Below are 9,460 nucleotides of genomic sequence, written 5' to 3' on the forward strand. Positions count from 1 at the left end.
TGTCTGTGTGTCTCTGTGTGTATGTGTCTCTCTGTGTCTGTCTGTGTATCTGTGTGTGTGTCTGTTTGTGTGTGTCTGTGTCTGTCTTTTTGTGTCTCTGTGTGTGTGTCTCTCTGTCTGTGTCTATCTGTGTGTGTGTGTATCTGTGCCTGTGTCTGTATGTGTGTGTGTCCGTGTCTGTGTGTGTCTGAGTGTGTTTGTGTCTGTCTGTGTCTGTCTGACTGTCTGTGTGTCTTTCTGTGTGTCTGTGTCTCTGTGTCTCTGTGTGTGTGTCTGTGTCTGTCAGTGTATGTCTATCTGTGTCTCTATGTGTCTGTCTGTGTCTCTGTGTGTCAATGTATGTCTGTCTGTGTGTGTCTCTGTGTCTTTGGGTCTGTCTGTGTGCCTGTCTATCTGTCTGTGTATGTCTGTGTCTGTGTGGGTCGCTGTGTGTATGTGTTTGTGTGTGTCTGTCTGTGTCTGTGTGTGTCTCTGTGTCTGTTTGTGTGTGTGTGTCTGTGTCTGTCTGACTGTCTGTGTGTCTGTGTCTCTGTGTGTGTCTATCTGTGTCTCTGTGTGTCTGTCTGTCTGTGTCTCTATGTGTCTGTGTGTCTCTGTGACTGTGAGTCTGTCTGTGTGTGTCTGTGTGGGTCTGTGTGTGTGTGTTTGTGTGTATCTGTGTCTGTCTGTGTGTGTCTCTGTGTATGTGTCTGTGTCTCTCTCCAAATTACTGAGGAGCAATAGTATTGGTTTGAAGACTAAGATGTGATTGATTTAGACCATCATCTATCCTATCACTTGATACACAACTGAGAGCTGGGCAATGCATAAAGATGACAGAAGAATTGGTGCCTTTGAGCTGTGAAGTTGGAGAAGAGCACATACTATCCCATGGACTTCCAAAAGAACAGACAGTATGTCTTGGAGAAAGTACAGCCAGAGTGCTTCTTAGAGGCAAAAATGATAAAGCTTAGTCTCAGATATTTTGAACATATTGCTAGAAAAGGCTATGCCTTGGAGAGCAACATCATGCTTGGAAAGGTGAAGGTCAGCAAAAGAGAGGAAGACCCTCAATAGCTTAGATTGACATCCCACTGCAATTATATGGGTTCATGGGTGTCAGAGATAGTGAAAATAGCATAGGCCAGGGTAGGGTTCATAGCGTCACTATGAGTCATATTCAACTACACTGCACCTAAAAACAACAACCACATTTTCAGAAGAGAAAATTGAGACACAGAGAAATTAAAGAGACTTATCCCATGGCCACACAGTTATTTAATAACAGAGCTGACCCAAGTCCAAGAAGCTTGACCATCAACCCTTATTATGGTCAGAAACAGGTTAGTTGCCCCTACTGCCCTGTTCATCACAACAATTAAGCCTGCCCATTCACCTGGGTTCACCACATCCAGGTAGTGGTCTTTACAGAATAGCTTCTGACCTTCACAGCTGACTTCTTGAGGTCAGAGCTGGACGAAGAGATGCAAGTAGCTGCTTGTGGGAAGAAGAGCAGAGAGAACTTATGACCACTTTAAGGGGCAGGACAGGAAGAAGCAGTGTTTTGATGGTAACCCCAGTGATGATATGTATGTCTGAAGCTGACACCACCATTTCAGGAAACTCCAGTGAGGAGGGAGGATATTTAGACAGAAGCTCCACATCAGACTTCAGGTAAGGAGGAAGAAAAGTCCCAAAGCAGGGAGGAGACAGAGGAACTAGGCTTGTCCTTGGGGGAAAGAGATGATGGAGCTGGACATGCCTCAATCTGAAGACCGAGACCTGAGTTCTTTGTGCTGTGTGTCTCAGTCACATCATGTAGGAAATGAAAGGATTAGAGTACGTAGTCTTCAAGGCCCCTCCAAATGCTGACCTTTTTTTAACGCTCTGACAAGCACCCTAAGAGATTATTAGGACCAAGATCGAGACCTCATTCTAGGACTCTAGGAACCAGACTTCCTCTTAAGAAGAATGATGCTAAAGGTTTTCAAAGACTCTCCTTGATCTACTCTCTTCCTTGAGCCCACCAAGCTCCCACTATTCGAACCACTCCTGCAATGATGGGCCAGAGGGCTCATGGGAAGTCCCTGCTCTTGGCAATTTCTGTATTACCAAACAGTTCCTTTTCTCAAGGCAAGTTCTCTCAGAAGCACAGTTTGAACTGTGGGGATGAAAAGATACCAGACTATAAGCAAGTCCAAATGAGGTCCCAGAGTCACCAAATGACAGTCTAGCCAATTGCTCCATAGTTGGTATGGGCAGCTCCCTGTCCCCACCAAGATCGGAGATAATGTTAGAGTGGAGGCTCAGTCTGGGGAGGCAGCAGGCTTAAATTGTAGACTTGCAGGTGTCCCTCCACAAGATCTAAGCCTAATCTTAGTGACAGAAGCAGAAAAGAGGGGAAGGAGAGAGGGAAGGACAATGCAATAGGTGGCCTATTCTAAAGCCAAAGACAACAGTCTTCCAGAACCAGGTTCCCCAGAGTGCCTAATCCTGCCTCAAAGCTGTCACTGCTACTTTGCCCCTTCATCTGTGCCCATAGCCCTTCCCCACCAACACAAAAAATCTTATTATTATTGATATTCTGTGCTGTCGAGTCAACTACGACTCATAGCCCTATGAACAACAGATTGGAACCTTGCTCTATATTATGGCATCCTCACCATCTTCACCAGGCTGCAATTCATTGTTACAGTCACTTTGTCAGCCCCCCTCATTGAAGGTCTTCCTCTCTTTCACTGACCCTCTGTCTTTCCCAGTATGGTGTCTTTCTCCAAGGACTGGTTCCTCCTGAACATTTGGCCAAAGTGAGATGAAGTGTCACTATCCTTACCTCGAAAGAGTACTGTTGCACTTCCTCCAAGAAAGATTTGTTGGTTCTTTTGTCAATCCATGATATATCCAATAATTTTCATCACTACCAAAATTCAAAGGCATTGATTCTTCTTTGGCCATCTTTATGCATTGTCCAACTTTCAGATAAAAAAAAGCAATTGAAAATAGCAGGACTAAATCAGGTGCACCTTAATCTTTAAACTGACAGCCTTGCACATTAGCACTTTAGAGGTTCTTGGCAGCAGATTTCCCCAATAAAACATATCTTTTTATTTCCTCAGTGTTGTTGTCATGGGTGTTGATTGCCATCCAAGTAAAATTAAATCACTGACAACTTCACTCTTTTCTCCATCTATCATGATGTTGCCTGTCAGTCAAGTAATGAAGATTTTCATTTTCTTAATATTGAGATGTAATCCATATTGAAGGTTGTAGTCTTTGATTAATGAGTGCTTCAAGTCTTTTTTGCTTTCTACAAGCATGACTGTGCCATCTGTATAATGCCAGTTGTTTATGAGCCTTCCTCCAATCCTGATGCTACATTCTTCTTCAAATAGTCTATTCTTTAATGATTTAACATACAGTTATGAGTCTTTTATAACAATGATTTAATGTTCTACATACAGATTGAGTATATCTAGAGAAAAAATACAATCTGATGCACACTTTTCCTGAATTTAAACCAGTATTTCCTCATTCTGTTCAGAGAGCAGGTTCTTGATCTATGCATGATTAAGTGTTTTAGGATTCTCATTCTTTTCAATGTTATTTGTAACTCCTGATCTACACAGCCAAATGCCTTTGCATATTCAATAAAATATAATGGAATCTTTTCCTATTATTTTCTGCTTTCAGCTGAGATCCATCTAGCATCAACAATGGTATCTTTTATTCCATGGCCTCTTCTTAATTCAGCTTGAATTTCTGGTAGTTGCCTGTCACTATACTGTTCCAGCAATTCTTAACACTTATCAGTAAGATTGTACTTGCATGTAGTACTAATGATATTATTTGATAACTTTCACATTCTGTTGGAGCTCCCTTTTTAAAAATGGAACAAATACAGATCTCTTCCAGTCACTTCATCAAATTTCTTTTCTTAGGCTAGAGATCATGTCTAGAACTGCATTTGTTTGTTGAAATATGTCAATTGTTATTCCACTCATTTCTGTGACGTTATTTTTTTGCCAATGCCTTCATTGTAATATGATATTTTACTTCATTATCACTGAGGTTTGAGGGGGGAGTGATACTGTTTTAATTGTTTTTCATTCAATCACTCATGTATTTCTCCTTGTATAACACTAACTGCAATAATATAACTAATAATTGCCATTATTTACATTGTCCTTGTGAAACCTAACTGCACTGCTTTTCCCTTCAGCCTACCCATCTACTAACCTATTGTAAAAACAGAAAAGGCAGCAAGGGGACAGCCATATCTGACCTTTACGAACTTTACAAAGGGGAATTGTCCCTTGCAAGGACATCAACAACACAAAACCGATTCCCATGAGGTCAGACATGTCTCCCACACACCCATACTTTATTCTCTTCATCCGAACACTGACCACTTTATGGGTCCAAATGTGATGTGATAGCTCACAGACCACACAGAACCATACTGGAGAAGTCAAAAGGCTATAATCAAATTAGAAGCAGAATACGTTCTCTATGGGTCACAGGCAACTTGACGGCACATAACAACAACAACAGAAGAAGAAGAATAGAGTCAGCACAGCTTTCAAAGTGTGCTTGCAGGTAGGTGCCTCAGTGCTTTAGGCCCATGTTATAAAGCTCTCAGTTATGCCAGTTATGGCTTGCTCCTCCCCACCCGACCTATCCCCCACTTGTCCAACAAACTTGGGCAAGGACTCTTAGGTCTGATTCTGTCCATAGGGGTTCGCAGCCCCAAGGTCAGCTCCATCTCATCTTGAGTCTCTTGTTCTTTGCTTTAGCCACGGCTGCAGCTGCTGTAGGTTTGGTTGATGCAAAAATCTCTGAGTCCAAAGGACAGACTCTTCATGCCTGCTACTCTTTTGCTGGTGGCCAGGTTCTCTCACTCTGCTGCTTTATCTGATCCATTGAATGGCAAGACTAGCTAATCCACTTGTGGATTGGTGAAACTAGCCAATTATCTTGTGGCTAGGCTAACACCCTTACATTTGCATATTTTTGCCCATCTACCCAGCAAAGTCAAATTCAAAGGCTAGGAAAACCATTTTGAGCAATAACATCACAACTATTCTAGTGAATATTCACTCTCTTAATTCCATCCCTCTTCTTCTCTTCCCATTTCCCTTCTGAACATTTACACATATCTTGCTCAATTGTCCTATTTTCACAATATTGGTGTTGTGCAGTATTTGTTCTTTTTTTATTTGATATTTTAATGAACATTTATAAAGAACTTAGATTTCCATTCATTCATTGTTGTGCATTTTCCTTCCTATCCATCCCCATTTGGCTTTTCTCTTTGAAGAAATATTCTTTCATTGTTGCACAATCACTCCCTCCCCCCACAGTCTACCTTGCTATGCAGCTCTTATTCTGGATTGTTATCATGCAAATAATACAGAATCATATATTCCTTTTAAACAGTTCTTTCCATCAACTGTTTCAATGCAGTGTACATTATTTATCCTATCTTTTCTTAGTTTCCCTCTCACCCCCGTATCAGTCCTGTTTTATACCAGTGGTATAATGCAGTATTTGTCCTTTTGTGACTGAGATATTTCGCTCAGCATAATGTCCTCCGGAGTCACCCATTTTGTATGATATTTAATAAGTTCCTGTTTTTCCAGTGCTGCATAGTATTCCATTGTGTGAATATACCACAGCTTCTCCACTCATTTGTTGATGGGCACTTGGGTTGTTTTCATCACTTTGCTATTGTGAACAATGCTTCAATAAACATAAGTATGCACATATCTGTTTGGGTAGCAGTTCTGGTTTCTTTAGGGTATATTCATAGTAGTGGAACTGCTGGGTGAAATGGTATTTCTATTTCCAACTTTTTGAGAAAGTGCCATACTGTCTTCCATAGTGGTTGCACCATTTTTCACTCCCACCAACAGTGAATAAGGGTTTGAGTTTCTCCACAACCTTGCCAGCATTTGTTGCTTGCTGCTTTGTTGAATTTTGTTATTGTTACTGGGATAAGGTGATCTCTCATAATTGTTCTGATTTGTATCTTTTTTAGAGCTAGGGATTTTGAACATTTCTTTATGTGTTTGTTCGCCATCTGAATGTCTTCTTTGGTGAAGTGTCTGTTCATATCCTGTAACCATTTTGCAATTGGGTTGTTTACCTTTGTTTTGCTGTGGTGCTGGAGTATTCTATAAAGTCTATATATAAGTTCTGTATCAGACATGTCATTATCAAATATTTTCCACCAGTCTGCTGCTTTCCTTTTTACCCTGTTGGAGAAAATATTTCTCCTTTAGTGACTGGATTCTTCCACTCAACGTAATGGTCCAGTGGTAAGAATCTTTGTTTCCTTAACATTGAGATGCAATCCATATCAAAGGCTGCATTCCTTGATCTGATTTAAGTCCTCCTCACTTTCAGCAAGTAAGGTTACGTCATCTGCATAACACAGTTTATTGATGAGTCTCTCTCCAATCCTGATGCCACATTCCTCTTTATAAAGTCCAGCATCTCGAATAATTTCCTCAGCATACAGATTGAATAGAGAACCCTGATGCACTGCCTTCTCAATTCTAAACCAAGCAGTGTTCCCCTGCTCTATTTGCACAACAGTCTCCTGATCCAGGTATAGGTTCCTCATGAGTACTATCAAGTGCTCTGGGATTCTCATTTTATTCAATGTCAGTCACTACTTGTTATGATCCACACAGTCAAACTCCTTAGCCTAGTACATAAAGCACAAATAGACATTCTTCTGGTATTTTTTTTACTATTTACATACCTATTTATGCCATAGACTTCTTGTTGTTGTGTTGTTGTGTACCATCAAGTTGGAACCAAGCTATAGTTGCTTCTTCAGTGGATTTTCAGAGGCAGTTTAATTCATGGAGCTGGTGGATTTGAACTATGTGTCTTTGGGAAGTGTCCCTTCTTACCACTAGGCCACCAGAGCGCCCTGTGAAATAGATGAGAACTCTTAAATTTGTTCCTATTTTGTCTTTAATGATCTTTATAGGTTTTGGTTTTACTTCCAGGTCTCTAATCCACTTTGAGTTGGTTTTTGTTACTGTATGAGATGTGGATCCCATTTCAATTTTGTGCAGGCAGATACCAGTTTTGCTAGTACCACTTATTAAAGAGGCCATTGCTTTCCCATTTGATAGATTTTGTTTCCTTGTCAAATATCAATTGACTGTAGGTAGGCTGGTTGATTTCTGGGCTACTCTACTCTACTCTACTCTACTCTACTCTATTCTATTCTATTCTAATTCTTCTATGTGCTTGTCATTTTACCAATACCATGATTACTACAGCTTTATAGTAGGTTTTGTCGTCAGGGATTGTGATGACTCCTACTTTATTTTTCTTTTTCCATAGAGTTTTTTCTATTTGGAATCTTTTCTTTCCCAGTAAAGCTGAAATTGTCTTCTCTGTCTCCTTGAAGAATGAGTTTGGTATCTGTGCTGGGATTGCATTTAACATGTAGATTGCTTTTGATAGGATTGTCATTTTCACAATGTTGAGTCTTCCTATCCATGAACAGGAGATGTTTTTCCAGTTAATAAGGTCTCTTGTTGCTTCTTATAATAGTGTTTTGTAGTTTTCCCTGTAAAAGTCTTTTGTGTCTCTAGTTAGTTTTACTTCTAAGTATGTTCTTTTTTTTTTTTTTTGGTTGGTTATTGTAAACAATGTTGCTTTTCTAGTTCCTTTTTCCATGCTTGCTTTCTTGATGTAAACAAATTTGTCACTCTCCTAAATTGATCTACTAGGGATAACAGGATTTTTGTTGAGTTTAGGAGGATTTTCTGTGTCCACTACCATATAGTCTACAAATAGAGCTATTTATCACTTCTTTACCAATTCAGATGCCTCATTTCCTTCTCATGCCTGTTGTTCTAGCTAGTACTTCCAATACAATATCGAATTAGAGCAGTGAAAGTGGGCATCCTTGTTTGAAAGGGGAATGCATTTACTCTTTCTCTGTTGACAATGATGTTAATTCCTGGGTTGTGTATATACTTTTTACTGTTGTTATTGTTTGTATCATTGAGTTGGAACCAACCCATAACTGACCCTCTAGTTAGTTTTCAAAGGCATTAAGTCACATGGGGGGAGATTGTCCTTCTTTCTCCTGAGGAGCAACTGTTGGACTTGAACCACATGTCTTTGGATTTGCATAACAGCTCCTTACCAGTAAGCTGGTTTCACAGGAGAAGGATGGGCAATTTCCTCCCATGAGATTTACTGCCTCTGGAAGTCTGCTGGAGGGTCAACTATGAATTCTAGCACACAACAACATACTTTTCACGATGTTAAGGAAATTTCCCACTATTCTTTATGCTGAACGTTTTAATTAGGAAAGGTGTTAGATTTTATCAAAGGCATCAATTGATAGGATCATGAGGTTCTTGTCTTTTGTCTTTTTAATGTGATAAATTATATTGCTTTTCTATTTTCATTAGATGTTGAACATCTTTTCATACCTGTTATGAATCCCACTTGGTCATGATGAGTTATTTTTGTTTACTGTTTGATTCTTTGGCCAGGATTTTGTTAAAGATTTCTGTGTCTATGTTCATGAGAGATATTGATATATAGTTTTCTTTTTCTGTGATTCCTTTGCTTGATTTTGATATTAGGGTTATGCTCTTTATATTTCTGTTTTTTAAAAGAGTTTACAAAGACAGCCATGAGATATCCTCTCACCCCAGTCAGAATAGCAAAATTTAACAGAACAGCAAGCAACAAATGCTGGCAAGGTTGTGGAGAAACTGGAACCCTTATTCACTGTTGGTGGGAATGTAAAATGGTGCAACCACTGTGGAAGGCGTTATGGTACTTTCTCAAAAAGTTGCAAACAGAGATACCATTTGACCCAGCAATTCCACTACTGGAAATATACCCCAAAGAGACCATAACTGGCATCCAAGCAGATGTATGCACACCCATGTTTATCTCGGCTTTGTTCACAATAGCAAGGAGCTGGAAACAACCCAGGTGCCCATCAACAAACGAATGGATAGGGAAGCTGTGGTATATTCACACAATGGAATACTACGCTGCACTGAAAAACAAGGAACTCATATAATATTATTCAAAATGCGTGAGCCTGGAAGACATTATGCTGAGTGAAATATCTCCCTTGCAAAAGGACAAATATTGCATGGTGCCACTGCTGTAAAATGGGACTGTCCTTGGGGTTGGGGTAAGACTGAGAAAAACTGGATAAATTGTGTATACTGCACTGAAACAGATGAGGGAGAGAATAATTTTAAAGCGATGTATGATAGGGTATTGTGGTTACCACAAGAGTCCACAATTAAGATTGCATAGTGGAATGTACTTGGGGCAGTGGGAGGGTGCAGGGGGATTGTTTACCAGGGAGGGAGTGTTTCTTTTACTTTTCAAAGAAAGGAGCGGGAGAGAGCTGGGCAGGGAAAGAAGTGCAGCAATGAATGAATGGGAATGAATGGAAATCCAAAATCTCTGTAAATGT

Source organism: Elephantulus edwardii, unplaced genomic scaffold, assembly GCF_000299155.1.
Source record: "Elephantulus edwardii isolate Elephantulus edwardi_28Jun2011 unplaced genomic scaffold, EleEdw1.0 scaffold00074, whole genome shotgun sequence".
NCBI lineage: Eukaryota > Metazoa > Chordata > Mammalia > Macroscelidea > Macroscelididae > Elephantulus > Elephantulus edwardii.